We start from the raw sequence: 13006 nt of genomic DNA, 5'->3' as shown, positions 1-13006 counted from the left end.
TGTAATGAGTGCTTATTTAAGTTCCTGTTTCCTTTCTGTCAGCTCACACCAGTCTGGCCATTCTCCTCTGACCTCTGGCATCAACAAGGCATATTCACCTAGAGAACTGCCACTCCCTTTTTCAGACCCTTCTCTGTAAACCCTAGAGATAGTTGTGTGTGAAAATCTCAGTAGATCAGCAGTTTCTGAAATACTCAGAGCAGCCTGCCAGGCACCAAGAACCATGTCACGTTCAGAGCCACTTCAGTCTCCTTTTCTTCCCCATTCTGCTGCTCAGCTTCAGCAGGTCGTCTTGACAAGGTCTACTGGCCGAAATGCATTGAGTTGCTGCCGCCTGATTGGCTGATTAGATATTAGAAATGCATTGAGTTGCTGCTGCCTGATTGGTTGATTAGATATTAGAAATTCATTGAGTTGCTTAGATATTAGAAATGCATTGAGTTGCTGCTGCCTGATTGGTTGATTAGATATTAGAAATTCATTGAGTTGCTGCCGTGTGATTGGCTGATTAGACATTAGAAATTAATTGAGTTGCTGCCCTGTGATTGGCTGATTAGATATTAGAAATGCATTGAGTTGCTGCCGCCTGATTGGCTGATTAGACATTAGAAATTAATTGAGTTGCTGCCGTGCGATTGGCTGATTAGATATTTGTGTAAATAAGCAGGTGTACCTAATAAAGTGGCCGCTGAGTGTACGTGCTAACGGTGTGAATTCTGCTTGGGGGGAAAACCCCATCAGTTTCGAGGACACGGATTCTCTTTCACAAGTTACGTTTCACTGTTCATTAACCACGAGACATTAAGATGCCACTTCACCAGCCCAGAACAGTTGCTGCACACACCCCATGCGTAAAACCCCCGACCTAAATTCCGTTCCCCATAGATAGATAGATAGATAGATAGATAGATAGATAGATAGATAGATAGATAGATAGATAGATAGATAGATAGATAGATAGATACTTTATCAATCCCAAGGGGAAATTCACATTCTCCAGCAGCAGCATACTGATACAAAAAACAGACAATAACTTTGTATAGTGTTAACGTTTACCCCCCCCAGGTGGAATTGATCACTCCTCGCTCACCCGGGAACAAGATGTCCCAAACCTGTCCACTAGGGGCAGCCTTTTCCTCGGCTCAATTAATTAATTAATGGAGAGAATAAAGTCGGAGCGGCGCTGTGAGATCCAAAACCCTCTGCCGAGATGGCGATGACAGAAATGGCGGTGTAACTTTTCACTTTGGAAGACGCTGTGGTTAATCCTCAAGCCTGAGAAGCACCAGCAAGAGTTCTGTCAATTGCAAACAGCTGGCGTGCAGCTCTCGGATGAAGGGGATTTTACGGATCGCGTTGAAAGTTGAGCTCTTGATGTGAACGGTACAGAGGGGAAGGTGGTCTTTAAAAGTGACCACAGCCTTTACTTCTGCCTTCCTGTGGTGCGTCACAACTTCATGCCGGTGCTAAACACCAAGTCAGAAAGTGCGGCCGACATTTGGGTGACACACTCCAGCACCGGCTTGGTGTCTTTTTAATCTACAGAGGGGAGCTGACAATGGCATTAATCACTCTTGTGGTGGGCTTTCTGGCAGTCTGGCAATCTGCTGCTCTTAGTCACTTCGATGAGAACACAAAGTTTATCATCTGGAAGCAACACAGAAGCTGAACGATTCCGAGCCACAGGTGGTGGTGACAAGGCAGAGTCACAGTTTAATGTGGCATTGTCACATGCTTTGGAGATCCCTCACAGCTTTAGTCACTGTTCGTACTGCAAGGGATGCTGGGCTTTGAGCCCACCTTCTAATAACGGCGCTGAGGATCTGCGCTGGCATCTGGAAATCCCATTCATAGCAGGAGGGATTCTACCTGACCTGAAATTCACTCCACAGGCACAATGGCTGCCCCACCAAAGGTCATGCATCAAGACGATTAATAAAGTAAATTATTAAATTAATTTCTTAATTAAGGTCTTTGTTATCTCTGTTGTCAACCCAGCCGCAGGGGATGCACAAACCAGTGTGTTTCTTCGTACCGGTCCCAAGTCCAGATAAATGGGGAGGGTTACATCAGGAAGGGCATCCGGTGTAAAATTTTTCCAAATCAATATGCGGACAACAATACAAATTTCCATACCGGATTGGTCGAGCCCCGGGTTAACAACGACCGCCACCAGTACTGTTAGCAAACCGGGTGCTGGCAGAAATTGCGCTACTGTTGGCTGAAGAAGAAGAAGGAGAAGAAGAGGGGGGAGACGTGTCCGGAGGCAGGAGGAGAGGAGGAAGGTAAAGAGAGTGGAACTATGGATGTGGTGAGAGAGGATATGCAGGTGATGGTTGTAACAGAGCAAGATGACAAGGACAGAAAGATATGGAAGAAGATGATCCGCTGTGGTAACCCCTAACTGGAGCAGCCAAAAGAAGATGAAGAAGACAAAGTTATCTCTGTTGTCATTAAAATGAAGCCTGCAGGGACTTGTGTCACATTAGACAACTTTTCCAGCACATTTCACTTGTAGTCTTCGTTTAGTCTTAGTGAGCTGGCAGTGCACTCCCATGAAGCCATTGGCAGTAACCTGACAAAGTGACTCAGGATCACCACGTCACATCGCCAGCTACTCTGCGACTCCCCCTCGATAAATCAAAAATGTTCATTTTTGTCTTCCGTCGTAGGGCTGGGCTCTGTGCTCGCAAGAGCAGACTCATCATGGAATTCACACCATGCAACAACGAGGAGTAAGGAACACGGGTGGTTTGGACGTCACAAACAGAGAGGAAGCTCTGCGGTCTGATGTCTCGTGTTTTAGGTTTGAATACACAATGGGCGGTCAGAAAATCGAGAGTCTACCTTATGAGAAGGATTTAGGAGTCATAGTGGACTCAAAACTATTGACTTCCCGACAGTGTTCAGAAGCCATTAAGAAGGCTAAGAGAATATCAGGTTATATAGCGCCTTGATGTGTGGAGTACAAGTCACAGGAGGTTCTGCTCAAGTCTTTATAACACACTGGTGAGGCCTCATCTGGAGTCCTGTGTGCTGTTTTGGTCTCCAGGCTACAAAAACGACATAGCAGCACAAGAGAAGGTCCAGAGAAGAGTGACTAGGCTGATTCAGAGCTACAGGGGATGAGTTATGAGGAAAGATTGAAGGAGTTGAGCCTGTTAACCATTTAATGTCAGTAAATGTAAAGTATTACAGGTAGGAAGTTAAAATATGAGGTCTGAGTATCGAGAGTCCACCTTATGAGAAGGATTTAGGAGTCACAGTGGACTCTACACCATCAACTGCCAGACAATGTTCAGAAGCCATTAAGAAGGCTAACAGGATGTCAGGTTATATAGCGCCTTGATGTGTGGAGTACAAGTCACAGGAGGTTCTGCTCAAGTCTTTATAACACACTGGTGAGGCCTCATCTGGAGTCCTGTGTGCAGTTTTGGTCTCCAGGCTACAAAAAGGACATAGCAGCACTAGAGAAGGTCCAGAGAAGAGCAACAGGGCTGATTCAGGGCTACAGGGGGTGAGTTATGAGGAAAGATTAAAAGAGCTGAGCCTTTACAGTTTAAGAAAAAGGAGATGAAGAGGAGACCTGACTGAAGTGTTTAAAATGATGAAGGGAATTAGTGCAGTGGATCGAGACGGTGACTTTAAAATGAGTTCATCAAGAACACGGGGACACAGTTGGAAACTTGTTAAGGGAAATTTTGCACAAACAGGAAGTTTTTCTTTATACAAAGAATGATAGACACTTGGAATAAGTGACCAAGTAGTGAGGTAGACAGTAAGATGTTAGGGACTTTCAAAACTCGATGTTTTTTTGGAAGAAATAAGTAGATAGGACTGACGAGCTTTGTTGGGCTGAATGGCCTGTTCTCGTCTAGAGTGTTCGAATGTTCTAATGCTTTTTGTCCCACGAACGGATGGAAAAAAAAAATAAGGGGCATAGACTGCCGTGAACTCGCCGAACCCTACGTCAGGCAGCAGGTTGCTATTGGCTGTCAGAGAAACAGGCGAAGCACGACTGTTTTGGAAAGTCGCCATGCAAACGCTGAGTGCGACACGGCCAACGATTGTCCAGTCGTGTAAAGTGAGCCACAGGAATAAACAGAAGACATCAAAAAAGGTTTGGGGTGGCCACCTGGCTGCAAAATGGGTTTGGTTGCTAAGTTTTGTTCAGGTTCGAGTCCAAAACAGAACTGATTTTAATGCTGTGATGATGGCGGGCAGGAAGTGATGTCATCGGGACCGGAAGTGACGTGATCAATGGATCAACAGCACTGGAGCTGGGAGTGATGTCATCAATGGTGCCAGAACCGGAAAGTGACATCATCGGGACGCAGAGGTGATGTCATCAATGGCGTCGGAAAAGTGGAAGTGATGTCATCAGTGCCGCTGGATTTCCCGTGGATGGTCTACAGAGGATTGAGAGAGAAGGTCAGTGCACCTCATCACCCCCTGGTCTGGCGTGGAATTACTGTTATTCAGACTCTTCAGCTGACTCCCAATCGCAAATTTGTGACAAGTGACATTTTCAGGAAAAATAACCCAAATTGAAGAGTCACACCCAGCCCACTCTCTTCTTCTTGCACATTTTTTTCTTCTTTTCTTTTGATTTTATTAAAATCAAATAACATTCCATACAAATAACTCGAGCTTTACAAAAAAAAAAAAAGGTTCGAAATAAATCAACCCCCACTTCTTCCTAAAAATTGCCCACTGGAGTGTGAATACGCATGAGTGGACGGACTTACAGAACAAAATCCCAGGGCGGGAGCAGCTTTAGGCATTTTAAATGGAGAAGAAGAAAACTTTCCACACCTGCCTTTCATTATCTGCTGCAGTAAAATGCATCCTCTGACCAGGTGATCCAATCTCACAGCATCAAAGGGAAAAACTCTTTCCCACATAAAGGTAGTAACCACAAAATGTTTTGAAAGGGTCATAAATGCTGATCTTGGCACAATAGGACACCTCATTAGATGACCCCCTGGCCAGATATGGCCTGTGGGGACTTTCTTGGCCTGGTGCTGAATGACTCGATGGAATGCCATATTGAAATCCTTTCGCTGTGCTCCATTGGACTGATGACGTTTTCTCCCTTGGTGTGCTGGCCCTGGTTGTGTGGTTCTCAGAGCTGGTAACCCTGCTCAGTGCTGGCAAAAATTCCAATTGGCGCATTGAAAATAGAAACGTTGATAGGCCTGGAATGCACAGCTGAGCTGCCAGGGGTAGGGGGGGGGTCCAACGCAGAAGACCCGTCACTAGTCGGAAAAATGAAGTGGAAGACGAGAGCTCACCTTATATACTAGACTGTATGGTGTGGCCTGAGCGCCTGCCTACATTGACTAACCGCCGCGGAGCTGACAACACAAATGAATGGAAGAGCTTCAGGAAATGGAATGCCTGCCAACTGGACATCAAGCAATCAGAAGAGACGTCAAGCATTTTAACCCTTAAACTGCCACATACTGGGGGTAGGGGGGTGGGGGGGGGACAAACTCGTCCAAGAGCCATAGCAACATTTGGGGTAGCCAACCAGTATATTGTTTTCCTGGCTGCAAAATTGAATAAAACGATAGCACTGATGTGCACCAATCGGAGTCCGAAACAGAACTGAGGGGATAGGGGAAAGGTGACAGCTTTTAAAGGCCAGTATAGGAAGTGACATCAGAGGGGCTGGAACCGGAAAGGGTCTTCATTCATTGGCTTGGGCTCAGAAATGACATCAGAGGGGCCGGAACTGGAAGGGTCATGTGGAAGAATAATTTTAGGGTAACATAGCATTCATCTTAAAGAAATAGCAAAGTCAAGTCAAACTGGGGAGCATGCACTGGTACAGCACGTTGCCGCACCCACTACACAACGAAAAAACTCAGGATCCCGGTTGGCAACTCCCCCAGGCAGACACGCAGTCCAGTCCCACCCTACGGAAATGACCCTCTATCTGCCGCAGCCAGGTGTTACGTGGGCGACCCCTTGGCCTGGTCCAGCCACTCGGGTCCCTAACAATGAGGATCTTACGAGCCGGACCACCCTCGGGTAATCTCGCCACATGGCCGTAGTGCCATAACTGGCACTCCCTCACAATGCAGGTCATGTGCCTCATTCGGGACTCCATGAGCAACACAAAGTCAAACCAACAGTACCCAAGGATTCTCCGTAACCACAAAATGTTTTGAAAGGGTCGTAAATGCTGATCTTGGCACAATAGGACACTTCATTAGATGACCCCCTGACCAGATATGGCCTGTGGGGACTTTCTCGGCCTGGTGCTGAATGACTCGATGGAATGCCATATTGAAATCCTTTTGCTGTGCTCCATTGGACTGATGACGTTTTTTCCCTTGGTGTGCTGGCCCTGGTTGTGTGGTTCTCAGAGCAGGTAACCCTGCTCAGTGCTGGCGCCACATGGCCGTAGTGCCGTAACTGGCACTCCCTGACAATGCAGGTAATGTGCCTCATTCAGAACTCCATGAGCAACACAAAGTCAAACCAGCGGTACCCAAGGATTCTCCGTAGAGAGACACATGAAGGAGTTCAGTCTTCGTCTCAGGTCACTGGATAGTGTCCATGTCTCGCAACCAAGAAGTTCAAGTTCAAGTTCAAAATTTATCGTCATGTGCACAGTAAGGACACACGTTTCCCTGTCCAATGAAATTCATTCTTTGCTGTCCACACCAAATGACAAAACCAACATATACAGATAGATAATAAGTAACAGAGGCAGCATAAAGTATAAAAACAGAATAGAAATATAAAGTGTAATGTGCAGGTAGGTGTGTGATGGACAAGTCAAATACAGTTGTGTGAGGTCGATAGAATGAGATGAACCACAGTTATAGACTCCAGTCAGTCATTTAGGAGTCTAATGGCCTTGGGAAAGAAAGAGTTCTTTAGCCTGGATGTCCTGCATTTCATACTCCTATACCTCCTGCCTGAAGGTAGAAGTATGAACAGGGGTGGGTGGGGGGTCCCTGAGGATCGAGGCAGTTCTCCTGCAGACTCTGCAGTTGTGGATGCTCTGCAGACAGGGCAGTGGGGTCCTGGTGAACTTCTCAGCAGTCTTTACCACTCTCTGCAGGCGTTCCCGGTCCATAGCAGTAGTGTTGCCGTACCACACGGTGATGCAGCTGGTCAACAATGCAGCTGTAAAAGTTGCCGAGGATCTTAGTTGACATACCAAACTTCCTCAGCCTCCTCAGTAAGTACAGCCACTCTAAAGACTTGGGCCTTCATCCTTTTGCTCCACACACCCCTTTCCAACGACCTCATGACCCTCCATGCTCTCCCAATCCGTCTACTGACTTCATAGGAAAAGTCACCAGAGTCACATGAATGTCACTGCCGAGGTAAGTAAACCTCTCGACGAGGTCAACACTCTCTCTGCAGACAGACACACTGATGATGGCCGTGCCCAAGAGGTCACTAAAGTCCTGGCTCTTTGGTTTTTATCAGGACACTCAGACTCTTCACCTGATCAGAGATTCCATTGACTCCGTGAAGATCACAGCATCGTCAGCAAAGTCAAGATCCGTGAATCTTTTTTCACCAACAGATGCCCCACAGCCACTGGACCCCACGACCTTGCCCAACACCCAGTCCATACAAGCATTGAACAGAGTAGGAGCAGAACACACCACTGATGAACCTCAGGATCATCTGGGAAGAACACAGAGGTCCTGCCTCCACTCTGCACAGCACTCACAGTACCAGCGTACAGGCCGGCCATGAAATCCAGCAACTGAATAACCTCATTTGTTTCCTTCAACTTGTACTTCAATGGCTGCAGAACATCTGTAGGCTGCTACTTGCTCCCAGAAGAAGGTCCACCTATTTGTAATATCCCGAAATTTCCTTTATCCATCCATCCATTTTCCAACCCGCTGAATCTGAACACAGGGTCACGGGGGTCTGCTGGAGCCAATCCCAGCCAACACAGGGCACAAGGCAGGAACCAATCCCGGGCAGGGTGCCAACCCACCGCAGGACAGAAATTTCCTTTATTCAGTCTCCATACCTCCGTGAGCCTGACATGAATGTCATGAAGTCAAAGTTCAGAACAAGACTGACAGACGAACATTTAAGTAACTCCATAAGAGTGAACCGGAGTGGCTCCACTCCACCATACACCTCAGTGCCAGTCATCTGACTAACTAAACGACACGTCACACATGCGACTGGACCTGTGAATAAAGTGACACAGTGACATGGGACAATAAATGACAAATGAAGAAGTCAGATCTGTGGATTTGGAATGGCTTTGTTCTGTTTTGACAGCATTCATGTTTTAATTCAATAGTGTGAGAGACATTAGAAAATGGATACAGACGTACACAAATGCACTTGCAGGTGAACTCGATATTTTTTGTGATGTCTTAATGCAAAATGTGAGTTGTGGACACCAACATTTTGTAAATGTTCAGGCGAAACAAGCTTATTCAGTTTGTTTGGGTTGAAATAATCTATGAGAATATACGTTAGAAAACACGAGGAGCTCTCGGCCATGTTGCCGGTTCAAATCCCATAAAATGCCAATAGGGACTCTGCTCTGTTGGGCCCTTAACCTGCAATTGCTGAGCGCTTTGAGTAGTGAGAAAAGCGCTATAGAAATGCAAAGAATTATTATTATTTTCATTTTGTTAAAGGAGCTCATTTTGTTAAAGGGGAAAAACAGGTTGGAGACCCCTGAATTCGAGGATCTGTTGCAGAACTTTTTCCAAAACCTCGCAGGACCTGATCAATAACATTTTAGGATAAGCTTTTAAAGCATTGAGGAAGCAGATTCTCTCCCCTTTTCTTTTTCTTCTCCATTTATCTTTATTCACTTATTAATTATTTTTACTAGCTTTAAGTTTTACTCTGCTGGCTATGTTCTCTTTCTCAGGGATTTGCTTTCGATCCTATTTTTGTAAAAATCGATCTATTTGTATGGAATGTTGTGTGATTTCAATAAAATCAATAAAATTAAATAAATAAATAAAATAAAATCGGGCGTCACGGTGGCGCAGTGGGTAGCGCTGCTGCCTCGCAGTTGGGGGACCTGGGTTCGCTTCCCGGGTCCTCCCTGCATGGAGTTTGCATGTTCTCCCCGTGTCTGCGTGGGTTTCCTCCCACAGTCCAAAGACATGCTGGTTAGGTGGACTGGCGATTCTAAATTGGTGTGTGCTTGGTGTGTGGGTGTGTTTGTGTGTGTCCTGCGGTGGGTTGGCACACTGCCCAGGATTGGTTCCTGCCTTGTGCCCTGTGTTGGCTGGGATTGGCTCCAGCAGACCCCCGTGACCCTGTGTTCGGATTCAGCGGGTTGGAAAATGGATGGATGGATAAAATAAAATAAAAGCATCAGTCGGATAAACGAATCCAAGGCGTGACTGGGGTGGCATACGGCCAGGATACCTATATAGTGGAAGGACCAGGGGAAGAGAGCATATTCTCCCAGAATGCTAGAGGGCAGCCAACCCAGTGTTGTTTCAGACTTCCACAGGGATGAAGGGGAGTTGGAGTTTGGAGCCGCCCTGCTGGTTTCCGTGGGCGTCGCACGTTGCAGAAGGATGTTGGACCCCTGGAGCACTTCTGAGTCGGGAGGAGGTGGGCAAAGCTTGCTGGAGGACAAATGGAGGCAAAGAGACGAGAAGAGAAAGACAAAAGAAAGCAGTGTGTTTTGTGCAGTGGTGTCCCAGTGCTTGAAACTGTGCTGTACAAGTGGGAAGAACGGTGGGGAAGCGTTTCCCACCAGGAAAAAGAAACAAAAAAAACACACGTGTGTGTGTGTGTGTGTGCGCTGAGCTTGTGTCTCCTGTGTCTGTCTGGGTCGGGTTTGGGTGGCAGGAGTGCCCTCTGCAGGCCACAAATGGTTAAGTGGTGACGTAGTGACGAAGTGAGGCTGCGATTTCCAAACGATTAAGAATGGGAGACGATTGGTGGTTCATCGACGGATGAAGGGAAACACGGGACAATCTCAAATGAAATGAGAAAATAAAAAAAAATGTGAAGCAAGTCTTTTAATTTCACATTTCAGCAGAAAGAATCCAAAATCCGCTGCGCTCCTTAAATGACTTATAACTAAGAAAAAAAAAATGAAATTGAAGATTTACAGCACCCAAGGGGCTCCTGAAAATGCATTACTTTTAACGGAATTTCAAAGGATTTGGTCATCTCTGATGAGTGAAGTGAAATATTTCATTAAGTAGATAGATAGATAGATAGATAGATAGATAGATAGATAGATAGATAGATAGATAGATAGATAGATAGATAGATAGATAGATAGATAGATAGATAGATAGATAGATAGATAGATAGATAGATAGATAGATAGATAGATAGATAGATACTTTATTAATCCCAAGGGGAAATTCACACACTCATTGATTTGTCACACAAATCAAGTTTTAGGTGACAAGATTAGCTGACACTGAAGGATCGATAATCCCATACGTGTCGTTTTCTGGATCCAGGTTGGGACCGGCGGTGTAAAGAATTCTATGTGGTGAAGGGTCATAAGAGACCATACTGGCATGTCTGCCACAGTTGATAGAAGTAGTAGTACTGGACCACCATCAACAGGTGGCACCCAAGGTCGGGTGACGGAAAAGTGACAACAGTAAGGACACATTCGTACTTCTGCATCACTTGCACCGCTACCTAAAACAAACACTCCACAGTCTCTCAGTATAATAAATTCCATTCAATGCCTGCCATTCACATCACCACCCAGGAGGGCATTGGATTTTTAAAGAATGCAACATGATGAGCAAACAGAAAACTTCATAAATCATATACTGTCAACTGTGAGCCAGTGTTCAGAAGCCATTAAGAAGGCCGACAGAATGTCAGGTTATATAGCGCCTTGATGTGTGCAGTACAAGTCACAGGAGGTTCTGCTGAAGCTGGGGCTGTAGGGCTGGGCTCTGTGCTCGCGAGAGCAGACTCATCATGGAATTCACACCATGCAACAACGATGAGTAAGGAACACGGGTGGTTTGGACGTCACAAACAGAGAGGAAGCTCTGCGGTCTGATGTCTCGTGTTTTAGGTTTGAATACACAATGGGCGGTCAGAAAATCGAGAGTCTACCTTATGAGAAGGATTTAGGAGTCATAGTGGACTCTAAGCTATCGACTTCCCGACAGTGTTCAGAAGCCATTAAGAAGGCTAAGAGAATGTCAGGTTATATAGCGCCTTGATGTGTGGAGTACAAGTCACAGGAGGTTCTGCTCAAGTCTTTATAACACACTGGTGAGGCCTCATCTGGAGTCATGGGTGCAGTTTGGGTCTCCAGGCTACAAAAAGGACATAACAGCACTAGAGAAGGTCCAGAGGAGAGCGACTAGGTTGATTCAGGGCTACAGGGGATGAGTTATGAGGAAAGATTGAAGGAGTTGAACCTGTTAACCATTTAATGTCTGTATATGTAAAGTATTAAACGTAGGAAGTTAAAATATGAGGTCTGAATATTGAGAGTAAACCTTATGAGAAGGATTTATGAGTTGTAGTGGACTCTACACCATCAACTGCCAGACTCTGTTCAGAAGCCAATTAAGAAGGCTGACAGAATGTCATGTTATATAGCGCCTTGACGTGTGGAGTACAAGTCACAGGAGGTTCTGCTCAAGCTTTATAACACACTGGTGAGGCCTCATCTGGAGTCCTGTGTGCAGTTTTGGTCTCCAGGCTACAAAAAGGACATAGCAGCACTAGAGAAGGTCCAGAGAAGAGCGACTAGGCTGATTCCAGGGCTACAGGGGATGAGTTATGAGGAAAGATTGAAAGAGCTGAGCCTTTACAGTTTAAGAAAAAGGAGATGAAGAGGAGACCTGACTGAAGTGTTTAAAATGATGAAGGGAATTAGTCCAGTGGATCAAGACAGTGACTTTAAAATGAGTTCATCAAGACCATGGGGACACAGCTGGAAACTTGTGAAAGGTAAATTTCACACAAACATTAGGAAGTTTTTATTTACACAAAGAACGATAGACACTTGGAATAAGAGACCAAGTAGTGAGGTAGACAGTCAGACTTTAGGGACTTTCAAAACTTGACTTGATGTTGTTTTGGAAGAAATAAGTGGATAGGACTGGTGAGCTTTGTTGAGCTGAATGGACTGTTCTCGTCAAAGAGTGTTCTAACGTTGTAATGTACTTGAAATCTTAAAATGATTAAAATCACGCATGCACATCAGAGGGTGTCCCTCCAAGTTCTTCCCCAGGTATGTGCTACCATTAGCCAATAGGGGGCACCACTGCTGTCTCGTTGTCTTCTTTTGTTCTTCTTCTTTCTCCACAGTACAGAGAAAACTGCACAGTGAGGGCAACTGACTCCGCCCCTTCCCCGCCCAGATGGAGGTATCACTTCTGGGTCATGTGACCCAAAGAGAAGACAAAGAGCTCCACAGCCTGTTAATAAAGTATCTATCTATCTATCTATCTATCTATCTATCTATCTATCTATCTATCTATCTATCTATCTATCTATCTATCTATCTATCTATCTATCATGTAGTGCCTTTCCTATCTATCTATCTATCTATCTATCTATCTATCTATCTATCTATCTATCTAATAGTCGATTTGGTCAAGATGACTGAGCTTGCCTGAGGGTTATGGGGGGGGGGGGGGGGGGGGGGGTTGGGGGGGGGGTGGATGTGGGATGCTGGGGAAATTTTTGTTTTCCTTTTTGAGCGCCATCACACCTTGTTTTTGTAAATGGGGAAAGCCAGATTGGCACCCCACAAAAAATTGTTGCACAATCAGCCTGTCATTTCCTTGGATGACCACAAGGGGCAATGTGGAGACAGAATGTCTGTTTTTTAATTAATTATTTATTCAGCTCATCTGAAAGTAATTCTTGTTTTTCTGGTCACTTTTAGTTTACAGGGTTTCCTTTTGGTCTCTCTGGTGTATCTTCCACATTGCAGAGATATTCTTTTATTTATTTACTGCATGACTTAATTTTAATAACTGTACAGCAAATTCCATTACAAGACACGTTACAAAGCACCTCAGGATAATTA

General features: G+C 45.3%; 1 long non-coding RNA gene across 1 annotated transcript in view; it reads left to right on the top strand.

The window, feature by feature from the left end:
* Positions 1-3627, top strand: part of LOC127528394 (uncharacterized) — a 104769-nt gene extending 101142 nt beyond the window's left edge. The window contains exon 2 of the long non-coding RNA XR_007935279.1: positions 3565-3627. This is a non-coding gene — a long non-coding RNA (uncharacterized LOC127528394). The remainder of the gene's footprint in view (positions 1-3564) is intronic.
* The last annotated feature ends 9379 nt before the right edge of the window (positions 3628-13006 follow it).

Source organism: Erpetoichthys calabaricus, chromosome 6, assembly GCF_900747795.2.
Source record: "Erpetoichthys calabaricus chromosome 6, fErpCal1.3, whole genome shotgun sequence".
NCBI classification, from domain to species: domain Eukaryota; kingdom Metazoa; phylum Chordata; class Cladistia; order Polypteriformes; family Polypteridae; genus Erpetoichthys; species Erpetoichthys calabaricus.
This window is presented reverse-complemented; position numbering and strand designations above follow the sequence as displayed.